Source organism: Phalangium opilio, unplaced genomic scaffold (assembly GCF_054372755.1).
Source record: "Phalangium opilio isolate 3A_F unplaced genomic scaffold, DU_Popi_V2 ptg000031l_1, whole genome shotgun sequence".
In the NCBI taxonomy this organism is placed as follows: Eukaryota; Metazoa; Arthropoda; class Arachnida; order Opiliones; family Phalangiidae; genus Phalangium; species Phalangium opilio.
Window position 1 is genome coordinate 2,527,047 of NW_028324158.1, and position 24,900 is coordinate 2,551,946.

At 34.2% G+C, this 24,900-nt stretch overlaps 1 long non-coding RNA gene across 1 annotated transcript; it reads right to left on the bottom strand.

The window, feature by feature from the left end:
- Nucleotides 1–6,246: 6,246 nt before the first annotated feature.
- Nucleotides 6,247–8,676, bottom strand: LOC149687494 (uncharacterized). The gene is made up of 3 exons (XR_016383861.1): nt 8,166–8,676; nt 8,067–8,105; nt 6,247–7,992 (listed from the first exon to the last, which is right to left on the bottom strand). It is a non-coding gene; the product is annotated as an uncharacterized LOC149687494 (long non-coding RNA).
- Nucleotides 8,677–24,900: the final 16,224 nt, after the last annotated feature.

Here is a 24,900-nt window from a genome sequence, read left to right on the forward strand (position 1 = left end):
TAAATTAACCACGGTTCTTTGAAAAGACAGGAATATCCGTAAAAATAATAGGGTCTTTGGTTAATTAAATATTCAAGAATTTAGACCTCAAGTATATACCTTAAAAGTAGAACTTCCTTAAGTAAAAAAAAGGTACGGAGCTTTTCTAAGTGCAGGAGATTATTGCCTACAAATATGAGCCTTTTCGTTCCCCGAATAATCACATTGCAAAACAGTTGGACCCTGTTGTAGGTAGACAAAGAGCTTAGTAGGTCAAGACAAATGAAAGCTTAAAATTCATATTGCATTGCCTTAATGGACAGTCAAGGAGGGTTTGGAACAAGGATTAAAATGATACAAGTTAAACTAACTTCGACTCACGAAAGCCTAACTTCCTTCTATTCAACTACTTTCAGATTTAAAATTCAGTTCTTGTTTCAATCTGCTACGACAAATTAAATTCAAATTATAGAAAAATATTTAGTATACTACTTCTTGCCATATTATTCTTGATTTGAGTCATTTGACGCCCAAATCACAATAAAATTTATAGAAATATCACTCTTCTATCTTTTAAATTAGCCATTTAATTTAGAAAGCACACATACTAAATGCTGAAATGGGTAGTTTTTTGGGCTATTGATGATAAAACTATGTTCAGTTTTAGTTCAATGAAAGAGAGAAGCATAGTGTTTCAGTTTTTCAGTTAATGCGAATTTTATACTTTTTTTGCACAGCTAATATGGTATAATATCATACGTATGCTCTACCCGTCCCCTATTTTTTAGGTAGGCCTATTTGGTTAAATTTAATGTTCAAACATTGACATGTTTTAATGATATTTTGTAGGTGTGCTGATCTAAGGTAACAATGACTATAACCTGTTTATTAACGATTTAACAACTCTGTTTAATTGCACTACCAGTTTAAGCGATTGTTTTAATTTTACAACATCCGCTTTAATCGTAACCATTGTAATCCAACTGGAGCAAGAATTAATTATAGCGGATCTGGCCCTATATATTTTCGTTGTCTGAAGTAGAATAACCCGAACTTATCATTTGTAAGACTTGCATTAAAAGCGTGTTCCTGTATGGTAATTACTAATTACACAATTTTGCTACCTCAAAGGTGAAGCCCTCTTTTCGGAAGCGACACATTTTGAACCAGAAGTAGGATGACGACTTGAAGTTTGGAAGAAACCCAAATTTACTTCACTGGACATATTTGATACGACATCGACAGTTCACCCCCTGGTATAGCGGTTTCCGGAAAAATTTAGACGCTCCAAGCGGAATATGGCCGAACTAAATGAGGGGAGGGTAAATAGGTCCTCATTACAGAGGAAATGGAGGGAAGAGGGCAATCAAACATTTTGGAACTCGACCAAATTTTTTTAACGCACGACGGAAGCCTCCTAAACTAACGGAATGTGTTCACAAGTGGCAGGATCTATAGCCATTGCTACAGCCCTTTACTTCTAGTCCTCATCCTAGTTCTGACCTTACGGATTTGAATTTTTTTTTTTACTTTTTACTGGAGATGATATTCAGATTCATAAATAGTTCGAATTTTCAAGTTCATCAATAACTTTTTACTGGAGAAAGCAGTAGTTATGATATTCAGATCCATAAATAATTACCATTTTCAAGTTCATCAATAACTTTTTACTGGAGAAAGCAGTAGTTATGATATTCAGATCCATAAATAATTACCATTTTCAAATTTCATCAACTTTTAGTTAATCTGCTTCTCCAGTTGCGTATTGTGTCGTTTATAAACATTAAGGGTTTCTGGTTATTTTAAGAGTCGAGATAGTTTGGTTGGTTCTACAACGCTTAGAAGATCCGTTTTAGGCTTTCCTCGAATAGAATATATTTAATTGCAAATCCTAAACTAGGACAAGAAACGTCGCCTTTTCAAGGGAGTAAAAAGTTCAGCCAATCCACTTTATTCTCAATGCGTGTGCAGATTTTTAACTGAAAATCTGAGTCAGATTAGAAAATTTTCTATTCTTTAGAATCTGAACCAGACGACGCATCAGGTTGATCCGGGTTTTTCATTTAAAAAATCACTGGAATAAAAATGACGGGGAGATATATTGCATATAAATTCAAAAATAGTGTGGTCTACCCCTGATAGGAAATTAAGTGATATTTCAAAACTATAACAGTTTGAGCAAGTCTTTATTATTTACATACCGTATATGATGTTTTCTTTTAAAGCCAGATTAATTTGAAAAAGGAGTTTCTACACTGCATTCTAAAAACTTAAGTAACTAATTTGATGTGTGGAGAAGTACCATTATGGCTAACGCATTTTTACCATCCTTCACACAATTTGAATAATGTTAGACCTATATATCTAGCCAATAGTAGTACTTGAAAAAACTGCAAAAATATACTGGCTCTATATTTTGTTACAAATTCTTTGGTTCTAATTTGAGGGTGAATTTACTCCTTGAGAAATGAAACATTTTTCATGCTCTTATCGTAAATTGCTGTTCTCTTATTCCGTTAATTGTTTGCATTAGTGCCTAGCTTTGAATATCTTCTTTCCTCACAAATTTTGTTTTTAAGTGGGTCAGTATTCAATGGTTCTCGGCTTTTAAAATGCAGTTTAATGTTTCTAAAACAAATTCAGATAATAGTTTGAATGTTATTTAATTAAACATAAACTAATTACATTTTAAAAGGGTAGATAAAGTCACTAACCTTTTTTACTATAAAATCACAATAAAAATAATTGATAATTTAGTTTACGCTACGCTAACAAAATGCAGTGTTGAAACATTCATCGTATAGGAGCGGTCAGTTTCTGTGGAAAAACTAATTTAAGCCGAAGCATATCTTATTTATGTGCGGTCCCATTTGAATGTATTATGAATGTATTATAAATATGTAATCAAAGATACATTGCGCTATTTACACCTCGTGTACTTTAAGTGCTATTTACACACTGCATTTGGGTTCGTATCCGTCTCTCCATGTTCTTAGTCCAAACGCAATGTATTTTGTTCTTTGAACATAGGTATACATTTTACTACTTCACTGTTGCGTTGATTGATCCACCTCCGAGGCAATGTGCCTCATATTTCAGTTAATAAATTTATCGTGATTATATTTATTTTATGTAATTGATCTCATCTTTGAAATCTTTCATCTGATTTTTATGTAAAAAACATCAAAAGTTCGGGAATTCAGTATGTATCATAATTAAAAAGTGGTGTACCTTTCTTTGGACAAATCAGTCGATAGCAATTCAAATTCTCTTAGATATAGTTTTGTAGGTCTCATTGATACATGGAAATTTTATTCATTTTAGATACAGTTTAGTCTAGACTCTTTGCTAATAGATTTAGTCTGGTTTAACTTATAAGATAAAAGGTAGCTTTTTGTTTCTTAACATTTTGACATCTTGGACAGCTTCCGTTACGTTGCGTCTATCATTTGATACATTATATCTTGATAATCTTATATTACATTTGTTTACGAAACTGATTTCTTAAAAGCCTATTAGACATACGTCTATTATTAAGCCTGATACCAGAAAAAATATTTCCACGGATTTGGGATAATTTCCCTAAAAAAGGCAGCACAATTATTTTCTATTCTATCCGAAATTTGTTTGTAACTAATTTGTCCGGATCTTCAGGCGTGTTTGGTAGATTTTGAAACCTTCTCATCAGGGAATGAAGGCTATGTGATACACAAATAGGCTTCGGGATTAACACATTTTAGTCAGATATCCTTAGAGCCTTCAGCGCAGTTTAATTTTGTAAAGTCGGGGGACACCAAGCTGGACCCAAAAATCGACTACGACTAAACTTGTTCCATTCGTGCTATACTAAATTGTATAAAGCCCGAGATATAAAGGAAAATTATCCGCGGATCTCTATAACCCCGGGTCCATGATAGTATATAGTAGTCAGGCTTATAAAACTACCGAAAAAGGAATCCAAAAAGCGAGCCGCACGGCCATCCTCGGGCCAATTACAAATCCCCCTGGTAAGCTTAGACTGTATGGGAATAGGATTCCATCGATTGGAGCCCGCAGTGCCCCGAGAAAACGCTTCCACGGCTTAAGACCCCGCACACCGCGAGGCTACGAGTCAAACTCTATGGAAAATTATTCTCTTCTGCCGCCCCCAAATAGCAGTTCCGTCGAGTTTGGCGGGAAAAGAGGAAGAATGCGCGCTAGAGAGACGCGATAATCCTCGCGGGCTTTCTGGAGCCCATCAAAAACCTGCAGAGAGTTTGTTTTGGGTCTTTCATATAGTATACTACCTTGTAGAAGTAAATAACTTAAGGAGGCAGAAATTTCAAATAATAAAATAAAATTTAATTTGATTCCAGCTAGATGCTAGCAATCATTAGCTATACTCTCCTAAAACGGAAATATTCATCAAATATGTCCCAGATACATTTATGTGAACAGAAGATGTATTATATGAACTCTTGTGTTTCAAATGGCTGATTTTTCATTTCATGAAGAAGCAAAAATGAGCAAACCGATTAAATAATGAGGTTACGAAATGTCAGTTTATCAAAAATGCCACCCATATTTCGTCACCTTCGATTAAATTCACTTTTGACCGCAGACCGATAATGTCACAATATAATACAAAAAAAAATTCGTACGAAATCTTTAGCCAAACATGAGATACGACAGTATTCGAAATAATTTTTTTCCGTAACAGTTTTAATTACGCCCGTTAAAATTTAAGGCGAAAAACTCCCCAGTATTCTCCAACTAATATTCAATTTGGCAGCTGAAGGTATAATCAAAGAGCGTAAACACTGTAGCGCTGAAGATAAACAAGAGCCCTTGTTTACAAATTTGTAAAAAACAACTACAACCCTGAATGTAGTGTTTTAGTGGATGGAAAAGAGTTCTATTATTTAGTCCAATATACAGCCTCTGCTTCAAGAAGAGGAGCAAGGTTATTCGAACACTAGCTCTAAAATTCGCGGCTCAAAGGCCGACCACGGTGAAGTTTGTTTAAGATTTCTGATTATATATCGCTATGGGAATGGGGCTTATGTATGTGCTTGTTCCCCATTCACCCAAATTTATACTTCAGCAGGGAATGTTAATATTAGGATAAAAATTAATTGCTTGTGTAAAGAGACCAAGGCCTCGGTAATATATTTTTTCTACTACTCTCCTCATCTATAACTCTCTCGAAGATAGTTTTGCGGGCTAAATTAGTTACTTAAACATACGGTTTGAAAACTAGTGCGGGCTAGTTTTTTTCCCCGAGGTTAAATATTGCACTAATGAACTAGATTAGCAGAAGAATATGATGGGTATTTTATTACCGATATTTGGTTGGTTTTTGTTTCAGATTAGCCTAGGTAGTGTGACATTTAATTCTATGTCACTTTGAGTAGAACATTCACTATACGTTCAAATACATGGTTTTTGAAAGTTTTTCTCTTTAAAGGGAATGAGAAACTTCTTTTGAAAAGCCTCTTATTTATATAACAAAAGATGGAATTATTTTCTGTGAATTCAAAAATATCAAGCTTTTAATTCTCCGATTTCTGGTTATTTGGCAATATGCATTTGAAAATGCTTCAAATGAAATTATTTGAAATCATCTTTCTATGAAAGGCTAAAACGTTTCCCGTAGTGCGACGTCACAGATATATTTTTCACGCGAAATGGTGCCACTCTCTCTGCTATCAGACCCAGAGTTAAGACTGATGAGAAGCTCGAGACGCGTATAGGATTCCTGCGCTTTTTTTCCTCACGTCATAGTGATGTCATAAATCGGGCAAACAAGCTCGACTAGACAAAATTGTTGATATATCGAATCTGAGTTTTCGTGATTTTCAATGGTTTTTAAAAGTAGAAACTTTTGGTTCAATTATATTAAAAACTTGATATTTTGAAAGTAGAGACTCGAAAGTGTAACATAATACCACTTTCGTGGTAAAATAGGATATGAAATTGTAAATTCGCATACCCTTTAAATGGCAAACTGATCATTATAATTGAATTAATTTACCGTACCTTTTTCTTTCATATTCAAAATGTGATCTTGTAGATATTCCTAATTTTAAGACATATTTTGAAAGTATATATTTTTTTTCGGAAGACGTGTTTTAGGGCAAAGTATGCTTTTAGGAGGAAAGATGGCAAAGTATTTTCTACTAACCCCTGTAGAAATGTTTACTGTTCTTCCCAACTGTGTTTAGTAAGAAGCGATCTTACGGGGTAGTTTTCTGTTTTTCTGTCCAGAAATCTGGTCACAATTAGAATACTTTTTGATTGTATAGTAGTGTAGAGCTTAAAAAATAAATACAAATATTTTTTATCGTATATATTTTTATGGTAAACGTTCTTAAATAATTAGTTAAATGAATAACATCAAGGCTGTAATAACTTTGCCAATAGTTAACCAAAATTAGTTTATATAAAGTTCTCGTTCTTCTGTAACCATATAGACTTGGCAATTAAAGTCGTTATTAATGTCAGTGACAATCTAATTATTAAACTAAGGATAAAAGTGTACCAAATGGGTTTGAAAATTATGGTATTTTGACTTTTCGTCAAATACGCCGTAATTTACCGCGTAAATTACCGTAGAACCGTTATTTACTAAAGTTGTATAAAACCTTCTATTAGTGTTCTCAAGTCAAATAATTATGATAATAAATATCCAGTTTAACCCGTCTGTCTTATAGTAACGCTCAAACAATGTTTCCCTTCATTTATTTGTACTGCGCATGCTTAACGTCGGTCCGAAGTTGGTGAAATGTACCAAATTTTGACATATCCATCATGCTAGGTAACAAAATGGACCTCAACCGTCACCAGGGTAATTGTTTTAGAACTGTGTTTGTCAATAAACAAATAACATTGTAAAATATATTCCATAATTCACAATACAAATAATCTAAACTCAAGAGATGAAAAATGATCCTTTTGAATAACTCATTGTGACGATTTATTATAATGAAGAAAAAACTCAAACTCCAATACAGTTTCATGTCATCACAATTTTTCAAGCAAAATTACTGTGATGAAAACATTTCTAGTGGTTTAACGCATTTGGTAAAATTAGAGTGTAGCGTAAATCGCTAAAGCCTTTGCATCAAAAAGGTTTCGTAATTTTTTTTAGAAATTTCAATTAAATTGTTGATGAAATGAATTGCAACCATAGATTAAAAGAATTAGTAATAAGGACATTGTTTTAAATATTTAGATTATCCTGCAGTTCTGATCAATATTTCATTAAACTTTTGTCATATATGTCTTCCTCATAATCTTTAATATCTTAGTTTCCCTCACTTCGAAATTTAATTTCGTACAGACTAGGTTTTTACGTCCTTTAATTTCAAATATTAAAAATTAAATTCGATCAAATAAAGGGAGAAAATACGATCTATATTTTGATACGAATAGCGTCAGGACTTTCGGTTTCTGGGAAGCTCCGCAGACTTCCTATATAACTCTTCCATTTTAAGCACATCCACCTTCAGTGATGGGGTGAAAATTTTGCAGTTTCTGTACTCGGGTCGAACTTTAAAGGGGAGGAATGACAAGCGTCTGCGAGACCATCTCGGGTTCTATATCGGAAAATGCTATCCGTTTCGACCCCGGTTGGCCTTAAAGTTCGGGCCAAGGAAAAGGACTAAGGCGGCAGCGGTCGTTTAGTCGCTCATCGATTTGATCGGCAAAACTCTGGAACCGCACGATTACCTCCCTGGAGGCCGCCTTAGAGAGAGATACGACTTTGCTCGCCTAAAATTTTACTTTTCTCTCCCGCATTCACGCTGCGCGTCTCCTTACCATTCGAAAGTTCTCGCTCTATTTAAATTGGATTCTTAGCATCCTACGCCCCCTTTACTTGTACCAGATTTCTTGGTTCTACCATCTTCTCCAACTACAGTAGAAGTGTTCGTATTATTCCGATTACTGTCTCAAAGAAACAGATGTTGATTGAATTTGGCCAAAAAAAGTGACTTAGGCTATGCTTCATCAATTCAAGTAGAACGACACCTACTACGACGGTACCAAAGGGTTATTACAGTACACTTACGGATATGAAGAATGAAGCGCTTCGTTTTCAAACTTACTCTCATAAGGGTTTTCCATTATGCAAAAAATACGTAGTCCTAAAAAAGAACATAATATTTTGCAGATTAATTTGGAAATGCAAAGGTTTACTGTCTTACTTTATAGCAACATGAAAATTGTTATTGAATTTGGATAAGAAAATGAATTGTATTATTTATAAGATACGAATATATTTTTGCTATTTTGAAATGCTCTTAACACAGAAGCAAACTTTACATTTTCATCAATTAGCTACTCAGATTGTATGGAAATGCACTTCAACACAATTCTTTTAACAACGTGCGCATTTGTCGCGCCATGGCGCTCTTGTTGCATTTTTTCTTCTTTTCGGCTCCATTCTCGTTGCAGCTCGCAAGGTCCAACGGTCTCGTGTCTTCTTCCTTAGCCATTCTTCGCAACTTCGTAAGAGAGCGACCCCGTGTTTTCTGTCGCTTGTTTCGTCTTCGTTTTCAAATTCAAAGAGGAAAACGGAATTTTCTATAATTGCTTTGAAAATGGTTTCTCCAAATCGATTATTTCTAAGAATTTTGCAATTAAAAATTCCATTTACGTCAACGTCGCTGCTTTTCAAGAACCGACCTATACAATGAGAAAATTTATCTTTTAAATATTTATCCTTTGTTTCTTTTTGAGTTTTGCAATCATTTGACTCAGTTTCAAGAGTTGGTTCCACTTCAATGAGCTTTATATATCATTTTAAGTGTCATTCATATCATACTGTACTTGTTAATATGAATAATAATAATAACCACTGAAGACTTTGCTCCTCAGCTTTAAAAAGATATAAACTGAAATGTAACTTTAATAACTGGTATAAAAACTTCACATCACATCAAATAAACCATTAAATTAAGGGAATACAAAAACCTATAAATCACATAAAGACTAACTTGGGCTTACTAATTTTAACAAATCGTTTCATGCGTTGATTTATTCAAAACTTTCAGGAAATACGAAACCCTGAAATTGTTAAAAATGGCGGAAGTTTAAATGCTTTGTTTTTAATTTCCGATATCACTGTTATGAAGAATTCATTTCCACTACTGAATCTAAAAATTCTTCACATCTGAGCTTTATTATCCGTAAGATGACAACCAAGAACGACCGTTTAGTAGTCAACTTACGTGTGACATGGAGGTGTTATGAAGGCATAGGATTGACAAACCAAACCTCAAAATCAATCCAATTACTTTTTATCTTTATTATCAGCAAAATAGCAACTAAAAAAGTCCTTTAACTCCGTTTAGTAGGCAATTTAAAATAATTCGATCACGTTTTGAGCAATCTTAACCAAGTTATTTAATAAACTATTGAAATAGGTGTAAAAAACGGATAACAATAATATTTGATAATTTGAATCATGATCGAGATTGCTTAGTTGGGACCATATACTCAATATATTTACTTTAATTCGTCGAGATCCAACGAGTAAAAATATTTACTACTAGTGAAATAAGAGAAGTCAGTCTTGTTACTAGCTTACGGTGTGTCATTTTTCCTTCTTCAGGTCTCTAACATCATTTTTGCAAAATATCCTCGAATTATCAGTACATATGTGGTCAACAACAGATTCTTGATTTTACAAACTCGAGATAATCTCAAAAAAGAAATGATTGAAATCTATTATAATTAATACATAGAAACTAAAGATAATTTTAAATAAATTTAGCAATGGCATAAAATTAGCAATGACATAAAATTAATAAATAACTAAAGCTACAAGGTCCTATCCCGTAGAACCGAATTCCTATTCGACCGCACGGTAAAACAGCCAAGTTTTATTAAAAATAGCCAGCTGGCGGATTTCGATTCAATGGGACTCAGGTCTGTAATATTTTAATTGCAAAATATCCTTGAATTAGCAGTTGCAAAATGTTTAAACCGAACAACTCCTATTTGGAAGAGCGGTGCTGTTTATTTTATCCCGCAAAACAAATAAAAGAGAAATGTGTTGTTGATTTCTTACTTACTAGTTTTTCTCTAACTTCTTAAAAGTAAATTTTAAATGAAGATACAATTTTTTACGTTTGATCTTTTAAATTTTAATGTCCTTACTTGAGCTTTTCATCATAACGAAGTATCTTTTACATCTCATATGTGAAAACTAGATTTGGATTTTTTTCAGAATTTTGATTAATGAAAATGTTGTTGGATAACTTGGTTATCCAACAACAAACTGGCTTGTCGTGAGAATCTCGGTGAGAAAAAAATGGTTGTTGGCTGTAGATGGGCAATCAGTGCGATAATTTATCGAAGATATGTTGAAGAGAGCGACAAAGAAAATTGTAACTCAATATACAAACAGTAACCCACGTGACAAGAAGGAACCAATTTAACCCCGTTCGATTCCCTTTCTCCAAATGTGGAAGTCTAAGCTCGAGGTGTTGAATACTATAGTTCACCCCACCATGCAACTCGTTTTCTACTCCTCCCTTACAATATATAACAGATCGATTTATGTGGTTTTTAAAAGTTTTAGCTTCCAGTTATTCCTGTCCTGCGCCACGCGTCGCCTTTGTATAATGGAGATAAGTTCTTTATGCTACGTTGTACAATGGTGGGGCAAATAACCTTAGTATCTTCACGCTTTAGACATATAACTCTGTCTTCTTTTCGTTGCTATACTTTTTAGCTTCGAACGTCTAGTATTTACTATCACGAAATTAAAGTACTATCTAAATCAGGGTTCGGGTAATTTAAAATCGATCGGTTCAGACTGAATTTAACTTTGAAACCTGGTAAAACTTAAAGATGGAAAAATATCTTAGACCTCCGTCATCCTTTCTAGCCGAAATCAATTTCCGTCCACACCGAATCTGGCGCTTGAAAACCAATTCTCTCTATTATAGGTTAGCATCCAGTTCTGTAGGGTCTCCGTGGAAGTCAGAAGCCATTTTCTAGGTCTCGCTTCGAAAAGAAAATATCGAAAATGTGAGATCTGTATAAAAAACTCTAAAACGTCAGCCCTCTCTTTTTTTCTCAACTACCACGATGGTCTTTCAGTTCCGGATTTCTTTTTCGTTTTGGTGGTCCTCCCCTTTTAAGGACTTGTCTTTAACCTTAGTTGACCCGTGCAAGTACATGGCTCGTATTTTAAAGGGTGGTTGACCCTCTACACTTTTGTAGAAAAAATACGGTTATTTCTTACATTTATGAGTCGTGTTCGTTTATAAAGGACGACTCCTGTTGAATTTTGAGAAAAACAAGCGTTATTTGTGGTTTTTATTTTGGTATACAATGATAATTCGGTTATATTTTTGGTCTGGATGCTGGAAGAATTAATTAAGGAGGATTGTATCAAAATTATCACGAAGCGAATCAATAATTTTCAAACAAAGTACCAACGATGTAAATTAATGGAAGCTAGTGGAACATCCTGTTATAATATGATTACTGAATATTTCATCGGAGATATTTTCACTAAAAATTTCCTAAATATTTTCCAAACGTTGAAATCTGTATTTTTTGCATTATATAATTTTAAAAACCTTTTATATTTGAAGATAAATTCGAAAATTTGCTGTAGAGAAAAACATGCTTCGATTATTGTGGTAGTAAAAGCTTTCGGATTTTAAAATAACTCCTTTTAATGTCGTTTACTTCTTCATTAGATAATATGAACTCTTATAAAAAATCGGAAGATATAATTATTTATTTTATTTGAATGAAAATATAAATTAAGGCATATCTCAAATTAAAATTACGTTTCTATCAAGAGCGTTATAGAAGAAACTGGCAATCAGGATTTTACGGTCATCCCATAGCAATCTCATGCTGTCTGCATCACAGAAATGACTAACGCGAAGGCTTCCATAGAAACTTAAGGTTTTCTTTAATCTGTAGATGCATACATCTATCCAATAAAATATTAATTATTTTAAATGATATATCGAATAAAAAGAAAAAAAATATAGTCCCAAAAATATTTTTCTGTAGATAAACTGGATATAAAAATCTAATCATGAAATTAGAAAAAAAATGATATTCAAGCAATACTTCCTATTAAGCTGCTTAAAATTGTCAAATAAAAAAACACCATTTCATGCTTTTCATATTAAATCTCGTCCCATTTGAAGTTTTTAATATTGCCTTTTGTCTCAGGCTTATTACCCTATTAAGCCTTTCTAATCATCTTACATTCGTGTTATTTTTTCGACAATTTATCAAAATGTGGTAATTACTTAAATTAAGCTTCCGCAAAATTCAATTTTAAAAATATCACGAAAACAGGGTTGTGCTTAGGATAGTAAAAAATAATCGCTTGATTATGTAATCCACCCTAAAATAATTCAGGCAATCATAACTTTTTTATCTGAGTATCAAATGCCAAAGGTACATACTGTGGCCTGGCAAAAATAGCAATTTACGGTCCGCATCGATCGGAAGTTTTCCTAAAACTAAAGTTATCGCAATGGTCATTTCGTAAAAGTTTCTACGCGTAACGCTTTATGAATAGAGTTGACTAAGTTGGTTTATAAATTATAAGATCCTCTCGGTTCATCCCAATAAAAGAATACTTATAGTGAAACATTACATAGTTTGTATTATATTAGTACTAGGGTTGTAAATTTTCCGGAAAAATAAAACGCGGAAAATTTTCCGGAAAGTTTTCCGGAAAATTTTCCTCTTCGCGGAAAATTTTCCGCTAATCGGAAAAATATAAAACTAGCAATTATGTGAGCTTTGAGTCAATTTATCTAACTTTTAAAGATTTAAAACATTCTCCAGTTATTTTGCCATCTTTAGTAGATTTTTTAAAGTACCACCAAATATTAGTGGTTGATTTTCCCATAATTTGTGACTTTAAACAGGGTTAACAAACTTAATAACATTAACAACATAACACCTTGTTTCCCTTACAATGACGCAGACGATCACTATCCTTTATGCCTGATAATTTTAGTTTCACTTGGGTCTCTTAACGGTTAGGTCTCGACTCTCTAACGCCTTATACCGTCATAAGAGCAAACAGTAACCCTATGCATGCAAACGATAGCCAATGAGTGAGCTTTTCTTTTGCAGGGCTCCCACCATGTCCCTAAAATACCTAAAACCCCCTACTTTCTTTTGAGGTCCCTAAACCACCATAGAATTGTGATTTGGTCCCTAAATCACCATATTCCTAGTTTAATGTGCCATCAGCTTATAATATTCAACCCAAAGTCCAATTTATATGTTTATATTTCTTATTTCGTTGAAAAACGAAAAAAGACTGGTTGTTAAGTGTGATAGAATTGTGAAAGATAAAACATAGTAATGTAATAAACAAAAACTAAGTCAGTTTTATGATAAAATATTTTTACAAATATCTGACTTTGTCATTTTGTGAAAATATAAGTTCAAATAAAGATCCCATTTTGGTTCCTATTTGGTCCCTAGTTTAAAAATTTCGGTGCCTATTTCACCCTATTTCTAGCCTAAAAAATCCCCTATTTCCCTACTTTTTTTTAAGATTTTGGTGGGAGCCCTGCTTTTGCTATAGAGAATAGGGGTCACTAGACTCTGTGCCCTTGGACAATTTTTTACCCCTCCGAATTCACCTAAAACCAAATAATGAATGTTTTGAAAAGAAAGCAATTGAAAAATTTTAAAGTTTTAACTTTTTAATTGAAAAACCGGTAGCGGAAAAATACGGAAAATTTTCCGGAAAAATATAGCTCGGTCATTTTCCGGAAAATTTTCCGAGCGGAAAATTTTCCGACTTACAACCCTAATTAGTACTATACTCGAACCCCCCCCCCCCAATTGGCCCCAAATTGCTAAGGATTAGTTGAAATGTGGATTCACCTAAAAACACGACATGGCACAATAAGTTTCAGTCTTCTTCTAAACTAATTCTGGAACAAATTTCTAGACATTGTCATCATAATGCTAGAAGTGGGGTTGATAGGGATGATTTTGTCATCAGTCAACTGTCTACACATTTCATTTATATCACTAAAACCAATTTTGTGCGCTCTGTTAACATTTATGCTACTATTTTTGCAGACGCTTAATTACGTTTTTGTGAGTGTAATGAGGAAGTAAAGTTAATGGTAAGTACTGGGTTTCGCTGGTTTCATTTGGAACACTTGCTGTAGGTGTCTCAATTTCCTTGAATTTATTTACTTTTCGTTAATGTCGTTAAGTGTTAGGAAACTCGCGAAATCATGTAAATGAACAGATTTGAATGCTTCATACCAAATTTTTCGTCATTACATTTTAACACCTAATAGTATCAAACTACTAGATAATAGTACCATAATATTACCCTATTGAAACTATTGTTCTGAAATAGATAAGCAACCCTTATTTTGAGGCTGGCAGGAAAAAAGGAATAAAAATGCCGCGTTGCTGCGTCGTAGATTTTGAAGGACGAAAGTTATAAAATTAGATTTCCTTCAGTGGAGGAGATGAAATATTAATTAGTGACACAAATTGAATTGTTTTGTAACATTGCAGTTATGTAGAGACCCGTCGCCATTAGCTTATAATAGAAATAAATATATATTATATGCCTAGTTTGATTTTATTTCTAAATATTTTACAAATAATTGAACTGATATAGAAAGCTTACTGGGTTACATAGATTTTGTTAAATATTGGATGCGTTTAATTAGTTTCTCCTGGCGATTAATACAAATAACACTAATGCAAGCTAATTTCCGTTGTGTACATCTACCCTTAAATAAAAATCTATAGCTTTCTCAAGTTAGTGGTCTAGTTTGAAAGTTTGGGTATCATTAAAAGGTACGACTTAAATTGCAATTCCCATAAAAGCACCAATCTTGAAACAGTATTCTCTAATTGACACGAACCACAGAAATACGTTGGGGTGTATCCGTTACAACGTGTTTTTGAGGTCGGGATCAAGGGTGGTATTATATATATATTTAAGGGCCAAATTTGAAGGTGCGTTTTTGGGCGTGTACTGTGTGTGTTAGTAAAATGTAAATTGCAGCTTCGCCCGTACTTACACTTTTAAAATAATTATCTTCGTATAATTTCACGAAAAAAAAAATAACCCCATTATTACCTTAGCTTACCTATACATGCGCGAAGCTTTTTCTAATAATGTTGTCTTTCATATAATGACGATAATTTAAGGCTTTACAAGAAAATTAAACAGTGTCATTTTTTTGTTGCGTTTTAATACAAATCCATGGCTTAAAAGGTAGACAATATTTTGGTCCAAAAATTAATTGTATTATAAGGCTTAAATTTTGTATTTTGACAGGGTAGTTAACTTTGAACTATGTATCTTGAGAAATTTAGTGATAGCCCAGACTATTCAGAGCAAAACTGACACAAACTCCATCCGTTGTCAAAATTTCTTAATTAATTTAACGTGGTGCCCAAATTTGAAAGAAAACAATTAAAAAAGAATAGGCTACTTTTAAAATTCGCTATTCACGAGGCTTCCAACGCACTTTTTTAACGCGTAAGCTAATTATATTTCTGATTGTTTTTAGTTAGTCTTGTAGCCGATATATTTATCTTAAAGGAATAGAGACATGGAAATTGAAGTGCTGGTTTTTCTTTTCAAAAAAGTACCTTGGGTTCCATTCAAATCGACACGATTACTTTTTTTAATGTAATGATCCATTAATTAAGAAAATTCTCAAGTTAAAACAAAATATTCAACGTCCATGGATATTAAATATAAAATTAGCAATGTAGATCAACGGATGACAGGGTTGGTAGCTACGTAAGCCTTGGTGCGACAAACTGCGTGTTTCATCGGTTGTTCCTGGGATTAGTCGTAACAATTTGATAGGCTATAGGATGGTACTTGCTAGCGAATTATTTATTCGTGACGTTTGTTTTAACATAAAAAGCAAGTTCGACCACAACGGTCTTGTACATAATTCGTCCAGTTAAAATTCCCATAAATATGTCGTCTACATATGTGATTTTAAAAGTTCAGAAATAATTTTTGAGATAATTCCAATAATAGTGATTGAAATCTACAAGTCTGTAGAGTGTAATTTATTGATTATCCTTGGTGAACCACACATGCAAGTAAATTTCTCTGATGCCATGGGTTTTTCGCTTTTTTCGAATTTTATTTTGGGAAATTGACCTTATTCATTCAGATAGGTTTAACTAATGAGCTACAAAAATCCAACTTATCTCATGATTAACTAAAACGACTAATGTAATTTTTCTCGGAAAGGCTCTCAACATTATCTAGTTCGAACGTTTTGGTTATATTTTCTGGCAAGAATAGTATTAGATTTCAGTAGCCACTTTCAAGTCGACGCGGAATTTCTTAAATCCAGAACTTTCCAAAGAATGAACAATTTTTTAATTTTATAACTTAACAAGCTTCTTTCTTTACAATATATAAGTTGCTGTATATATTAAAATTTTGATATTTCAATTTCCATCTAGTTTAACCGAGCGAAATGTGACGTCAGGTTTTTTTGGTAGGCTCTTTTCTCGACGAGATCTTGAAACGTGTCCGATTTTCAAAACAAAAACCATAAATGAATGTAGTCAACCAATATACTGAACATTAGGAAAATGGGTGAGAGTGTGAGGACGCTAATCCATAGTTTAGATTTTATATTTCTTGACGCCATTTTGCAATATGGCCGCATATTAGAAAAGCATTTCTTAGTGACTACTTCTCCACGAAGCACCCGCCAGACCGGGGTGGGACTATCCCTATCGGACGACGGTACCACCTGACGGATTCGTTCAATAGAAATATTCCCCCTCTGCCGCGATTGGGGACTACCCCTATTTGAACGAATAGAACCAAGTGACGAGTTCGTCCAATTGGGATAGTTCCACGGACTAACGGGTGCTTTGCGGGGTAAACTTATGGGTAAGGTCATTTAAGAAAACTTATTTCCTTGTAATTTCTTTAATATTGCAGCTAAAAACATGATTTCAATTGATTAATTCGAAATTTTGTAAGAATAAAACAAGTTGGAAAATCAAAATGAACTTCTCCGGTTCGAGACGCAATTAAGAGGTTTTTCTTAAACAATTAAATAAATATAATTGAAACTAATTATTTTAATCTATAGTATTTTACCATAATATTAGTTAAGTCGTTTTAAGAAACGTTTTTCTAAAATCACTTTAAACATAGCTATTGTTGACGTTTGAATTCTAGCGTATGCCTCTTTAACAATTTTTGGAAATTTAGGGTATATAAATGATAAGAAAACCCACAATTGCATGAACCTTTGGTGGCAGCCCTGCCATTGGAGGGCTAAATGTTTCTCGTAATCCTAATGCTTCTTAATCTTAACTTTGGGAGTAGAAGGCAGAATTGCATTTTGGGAACACGTTTCTCCGATTTGCCAACTGCGAACGCGTTGATAGACGCACAGAAACGTCCAGTGTAATACCTCTCCGTGACTTCATCTTCACTCGGTGAGGGAAAATGATAATTATATTATTTTGGTGTTTTCCTTTAAGGGTTAAACCCATGTTAGAAAGCAGGATTCAAATCTACGCCAAGTGAAAACCCGAATAGTATGTCGTGGCGAAAGGTTCCGGAAGTTAAAGTTAGTAAAATTTAAGTAGTTACGTAACTTTTAGGTTGTTGCGTTTACGTGGGAGAGCGTTAGTTGAGAGCCCCAGGTTCGAAAGAAGGGTGTTTAGGGTGAATAAAGAACTCTTAGTTCCATTACCAAAACTGAATTTATTTAAACACAAGTTGGGAAAACCAAAATATTACCTCTCCGAGTCAAGAGGTCTACTACTACAAAGTTATTTACCTAGATATGGAATTATTTCTCTTTTTTGAAGTAAAAATTTACGAAATATTGAAGCAGTATTCCAAGCATAGCGAATATACAGTAAAGCAGACGACATTTTACATCCAATAAGGATAAATCTTGGACACATGGAAATCAGTTAATGGCAAAAAGAACAGGAAATGAAGTCTACGCTTCAGCTGTTTACCCTATATTCTGATAGCTACATTCACAACTGGTTAGCAGTGTAAACACTATCGTCTCGTCTCACCTCAACAATATTCTTATTTTGCCAACATGAGTGTTAACGTTAAAGAATACCAAAGCTAAATTGTAGCTAGACGCACTGATAGTCAATGCGCACCTTAAAGAGAATAAAAACTCTGTACCTTAGCCCTACTAATCTAATTGCCACCATGATCTTTTCTTCTATTGTAAAATCTTAACCTGATTATTTAAGAGTGTATTTAACTTTCAGCTCACTCTGAACCGTTGATGTCTCTTCGTTTCAGACACGAAAATCAAAACCCATAGTTTACTTCACCTCAGGCCTCAATTATTTACTCTATATTTCACTAAGCTTATGGCAAGTAATACTAGATATACCCGCCGGAGTCTAGATCTTAGCTTTCTTCATGAAATTACTAAACCAAGGATTATTCTATATACAGATGTAGTATAGCCTAAGTAATATATAAACAGCCATTTCAAATAATAATATTAAAAAAAATCTTTGGAATATCAAAATGAAACAGAGCTTTAAAGCTACAAAAGCACTAAATGCATCATAATTACGAAAAATATTTCATCATATTCACTTTATATTAAGGATAAAGGGAATATTATAGTTCTGTAGGATTTCTTTACACATCAAAACAAAACGAACTTCTAACGCAGCGCACTGCGGAACTAGTGTAATAACGGACGGACACACACAGACAATAACATAGACTGCTTTTTAACTCTTTCCGTATTAATTTTGAATTGAGAAACAAGATTATCTTAAATATTAAAATAAATATAATTAATATTTAATATTTTCTTCGTTAGTTATTCGCCTTATTGAACGTTACATCGTTTTAAAAAAGAACAATTAAACATTCTTGAGAGACTTGACTAATATTGGCGTTTGAAATGAAGCATACGCCGGTTGCTTCGCTTTACTAAAATAGGTAGTATATAAGGGTTTCGAATCGCAGCTATGGATAAGAACAGCGCAATTGCGTGAACCTTTGGTGGAAGCCCCACCTTAGGGAGGCCGGACATTTCTCGTAACCCTGGCCGATCGCCGCGTATGTCTTAACCTTCAGGATGATGATGGAGTAGAAGCCAGGTGTGCAGATTGGTGTCCGTGTGGGATGGGCAAAAATAAAGACCAGAAGATGGTGGTGTGTAGAAACCAGTGTGTACAGACTGGTGTCCATGTGGGATGGACAAAGACTAGAAGATGGAGGTGTGTAGAAGCCAGTGTGTGCAGACTGGTGTCCATGTGGCATGGAAAAAGAGCCAAAATGATGGTGGACTATAGAAGCCAGTGTCCATATGAGATGGACAAATGGCCAGAGGATGGTAGTGTTAGACAGGTAATGGATAATAGCTATGGTAGGTGGTATACAATTTTCCAAATTTCCGGGAACTGTAAATGCGGTCCGGAATTTGGGTAAACGTTTGCTCCGATTTGAAAACTGCGAACGCGGTCCCCTGGGGTGTAAGTCAATAACAACAGACAGACACACACACAAACACCCCGACACGTCGAAATTAGAACCTCTCCGTGACATACGTCACTCGGAGAGGTAAAAAATTTTAAAGTTAAATTTAATTGGGGATGCGTAAATCGGAGATCGAGAGTTTTTTGGGTGCGGTCACTCAGGAATGAAGTTTTAGAGCGTCTTGAAGTGCCGATGGAAAATCTCGAACTACTGATCGGAATTTGTTATTTTCTCTTTTGGGGTAAATTTTCTAGGTGATGTACCGAATAACACATATTTTAGGAGGGGTTAAAAATAGGTTTCTGGGTGAATTTTAGAAGGGGACGAGAATTTTGACAAAGGTATGTCGGTACGGGACATGTGTATGGAGAGGGCTTGTAATCTAAACTAAAGGGTTCAAAGAATTTTATAAAAAGTGAGAAATGTTTAAGGGGACATTCATACATTTACAAATATTCATCTATATCTATATAAATCAAAGTCCTGACTGACTGACTGACTGACAGACTGACTGATAATCAACGCCCAGCCCAAACCGCTTGCCCTAGAAGGCTGAAAATTTGCAGGAACGTTACTCATAAGTAGTAGGCGCGTACTAAGAAAGATTTTTCCAATCCGCCGCCATCTTAAAACATGGCGCCCAGAAATGTAAAAAATATTCTCTATGCAATTAAGTACGCGCGTTTCAACCGATTTCACAAATATTTAGTACACTGGTTTGCTTTAACCTTAAGACGGGCTGAATGGTCTTTCGGGTTAGATTTTTCGCCATCTTTTAAAATGGCGCCCAGAAATGTAAGAAAATATTCTCTATGCAATAAAGTCCGCGCGATTCAACCGATTTCACAAATATTTAGTACAATGGTTTCCTTTAACCTATAGACGGGCTGAAAGGTCTTTTGGGTTCGATTTGTTGCCATCTTTTTAAATGGTGGCCAAAAACTTAAAAACCCTTCTTTATGGAATAATGTCCGCGTGAAAAGTAATAAAAAATATCCCGACGGGCTGACGGACTGTGCCGAGTGCCTTCGCTCCTAGGGTGCTACAAAAATATTAGTCATCAGTAAAATCTACACATTCTTTATATCATTTTAGATGGAAGTTCTTATTACATGCGAGCGACGCCGCGGGTAACGGCTAGTCAAATTATATAAAGAAATTGAAAAACGTTGAACTTAATTTAACATAGTAAGTTATCGTGTTCTTTACAATAATGATACAAAAATAAATGAACAAAACGTGGTGTTTTGTATAGAAACCCTGGTGAAGGAAAAATATACAAAATATGATAAACAGTAGTTACTTTTAACTTCATTACATTGCTAATACATACTGGACTTTAAACAGAACGGGTCACATTAATCTATTTTTGTATCTAGTTATACAGAATGGCTCACAACCAAATAAACGTTTCAATCAAGCTTAAAAATGCGACCAACTTTTTCTAAAGCTCAAAAATAATCAAAATGAAAGAATGAGAGATTCGAAAGCTTTTCCTTTTCGGTCACTTGGCATAAAAGAGCGTAGCGGCGAAATAAGTCTAGAAAATGACACTTTTTTCGAAAAGAGAAAATGCAACACATATGATCTTGTAGTGGCTATTCTAGTAAACGAGGCTTAGAGATCATTTCGGGAAAAATTTAAAAAAAAGGTATAAAATGGAAAGTGAGTCGAGCTCCCCGCAGTTTTCAACCAGCGATTTGGCTAGCTCGCGTTTTCATTTCTTCTCTTTTGAAGAAAAGTGGAAAACCAAGGAATGAAAAAAAAAATTGATTTTAGAACTAAGCTTTAAGAAGGAAGTGGTGGTAAAGAGGAGGGATTTGAGAATCCATAATACACGAAAGGCTCTTTTGGATAGTTGTCGACTCGGGAGACATTACGCCCTCCTTCGAATTTCAAGGGAGACTCCATGCTACTTTTTGCCCCTTTTCAGTGCTGCTAAGAACCCCAAAATCACTATACATCTGAAAAAAACAAGAAGGGTCATGTAACTTGAAACCCTGGAAAACGATTTTAGCTAAATAAGCGATTTTGGAAAGATTGTTTCTAATGTGTACGTTAATGCAAACAACGCAAAACTCCTACGTAATCTGTTCCATACTTGTTGTATATGTTTCTAATACATTTATAAAAAACCAAGGGACTGTAAAATTGCTTTTCAGAAGATGCTTAAACTGGTTGCCAAGCGATGTGTTGAAAACGATTAATCAGCGAGAGCTGAAAAATCTCCTTATAATTCAAAACTAACTTGGAAATAACTAAAAATTGACGAAACTTTACAGTCCTTGTTCATTCTTTGCTTATAAAATATTTTAAATTTTGAATAGATCCTTGATACTTTGATTTCAACAATAGTGTTCTTAAGTTTTTAGACTCATTGCATATATTATGTCTTCATAGAGTTATCAGCTATGCAAACTAGCCACATGGTTTCAGATGACATAACCCTAAAATCTTTAAAATATTTAGGATTTTAAAAACTTTGATCGAAACGAATCTATTCAAATTTCCGCTGATGTAAGAGGACGTTAACACAGCCTTGTTGTATCTTTAGAAAGAAGAGAAGGCATGCAGGGAAGTAGTAAAAAGGAAAAAAGAGTAATCTCTTTTATGGGATGTGTGCGGGAAAGTGGCTTTTGAAAATTGTGTCGCCTTTTTGCCTTTTTCTTACTATGTACAGAAAACTCGTGGTACTTCGTCAAAAACACACACCGGGCTTTCTAACTCTGGTCGGCATTCTTTTCAACACGAATATCACTATGGGTGTGCCCGTCGCTAGAAAACCGTAGGGGGGTATTTTAGTCTCCGAAGATAGCTTCCCTAGAAGGGTTTTCCTTTTGCCTAAGCTTTTCATTGCGAAAGTTGACGCCCATAGCTAATGTCTCGGTCACACATTATACCATATTACGTATACAATATACTAAAGGAAAAGGGGCTACGCCAGCACGTGCCATCACAATACAACGACGACGATGAAAGAATCCCGAGCTAGTTCAGGATTTCTTAAAATAGGGGAAGGTTATAGCCTATAGGACCCTCGTTGCTTCTGAGAAGCTTTGCAATAAGATGACACGGATTTTGCCTGGAAGTGAGGGCAACAAGGAAACCATTCTAATGCCACCAAAAATAGTTTTGCTTTCTACTGCAAATTCGAATCGTTTGATTCTAGCTGTACTAGCTCAGTTTACATTTTTACAGTTGATATTAGGAGTAAAGTTAAATATAGAATGTTACACATTATTCTAATAAAAATCATTTTAAAGTGTCCCAAAACCAAAATACGAAAAATGTCATTTATCATTGATGGATTCAAACGTATGGGTTCCACTACCGTTATTTATTTACATCGAAATAAATATCAGAGCGTTCCATGGAGATAGTTTCCTTACGGTTCTTTGTGGTGGTAAGGTTGTTGCGCTAGACTACAACAAGGACATTGTTTTTACAAAGACAAAATGAATTTTTAATTTACGACAACTAGCGTTCTTATTTGCTCGTTCGTCTGTGCTTGCAGACCATTATACATAAAGGTCGATTAAATAATCGAAATTGAAACATAAGTTATGGCAATAGATATTATCGAATTAAAATTTGATGAATAGCATTTTTAAACCACTGTACTTCGATGTACTGTACAAAAGTAATCATTGCTCATTCATGGATTCTGCTGCTTTGAACAAACTATAGGAACGTACATGCCTATGTAGGGAACTCGAAATTGAAAGTTGTGTTAGCATACTGTGCTATCTTCTAACTTCGTCCCAACATTTATATTGACATCTCATAGCTAAAACCACACATAACGTTATTTAAGGGTCATTCACTTCCGCTACGTCAAATATAAGAACAAATTAATCTGGCTCTCAATCTGAACAATGCTGAGGAATATAGATTTGTCCGTCGGCCGTGGAGATATTTTAAAGCGATTTTATATGAAAAGCTTTCAGTGATTCGATGCCGATCATTTTTTTAGAAATTGCAAACTTCTAAGTTGACTTTTCAGGGCAAGCAATCGCGGCGCTAGTCCTATAACCTTCGAAGTATTATAAATCCTGGCTACACCTAGCTAGAACTCCTCGTAAATGCAACGCAGTCCTGGGGTAATTACGGTTCGAGCTTCAAGGCTAGAATAAGTGGAATAAAGAGACGAAACAAAAGCGGCTCCCGGCTGCCTCTTTTGTGTGGGCACCGAAATTATAACCACAGCACAGAGTCTTTCCGCCTTTATTTAAAATTAAAAGAGCGCGAAAATGGATATTTATCCGTGGAAATCTTTTAATTACATTTAGTATATGATGGTTTTGCTCGCTTTATTATGATAACTATCCTGAGTTCGCCCTCCGGCGTAGTAAAAATTTAAATACTGAATCAAGTTTCTCCACTTTCATGAATTTATCAAATTAAAGTTTTCGCTTAAATTGAATTTAAATTTGAAGGATACTTTGTTTGCGGTACCTGAAGGGTAGTTTTAAAAGATTTGTTATGCACTACAGAACCACATACGTTCAAAAGTTTATTTTAGATTTTAATTAGGCTGTATAATGGGTTTGTGCAGTCTTTCAAAGATAGATTTGTTTCTTTATTTGCAAGCGCACACTTGAGAACGTAGAACTGAGTTCATATATTATATAACTAAATTATATCCTTTATTAGTAAACGTTTAACTTCCTTGAAACGTCATTAAATTGATTGATAGATTACTAGGAAATTTAAAAATTCCAACCTAAATTTAGGTTAAAGCATGAGTTTGTTCATTAATTAATGGTTAAAGGGTGCTTATGGTAATATTGAATTTGAAATATAACTATATATTAATAAATAATTCTAAAAAATCGATATAACCATCTTAAAGAGTCAAACAGTGTTTCACAAATAGGAAATTTCTAGGTCAATCCCAAGTTGATTAATCAAGTTCAAACGTATATCCAGAATCCACTGAGAAGAAGATATCATAACACCCTGAAGACAAGAAAGAAATACAAAGATAACGAAACCATAATTTATATCTGCACGCTTTCTTAGTTAGGATTTCCCCACCTTTTGAAAACGAGGATTCAAAAAGTGTAGAAGATATATACGGACTACAAACGCTGTCTCCATCATACAGAAACGCTCAAAGTTCGAAAAACATTTAATACCTTATCAAGCACACATAATATTTTGTTAACTATGTCCACGTACAGCTCATATTTGAACTCGTCAAAATTTTATTTCACCCACTGCTAGTTTTGTGTATAAGGTAGATTTGCAGTGACAATGAGGAAGCTGCGTTTTTAAAAATTGAAACATCAAACAGGGTAATAATTGATACACGGTGATGAACCTTGCGAAATGAACATCAGATATTATTTAAAATCTATTAAAGCTTGGCAATTTAAGGGAGTCTCTTCAAACACAAATGAAGTATGGATATCAAGTAATATCAG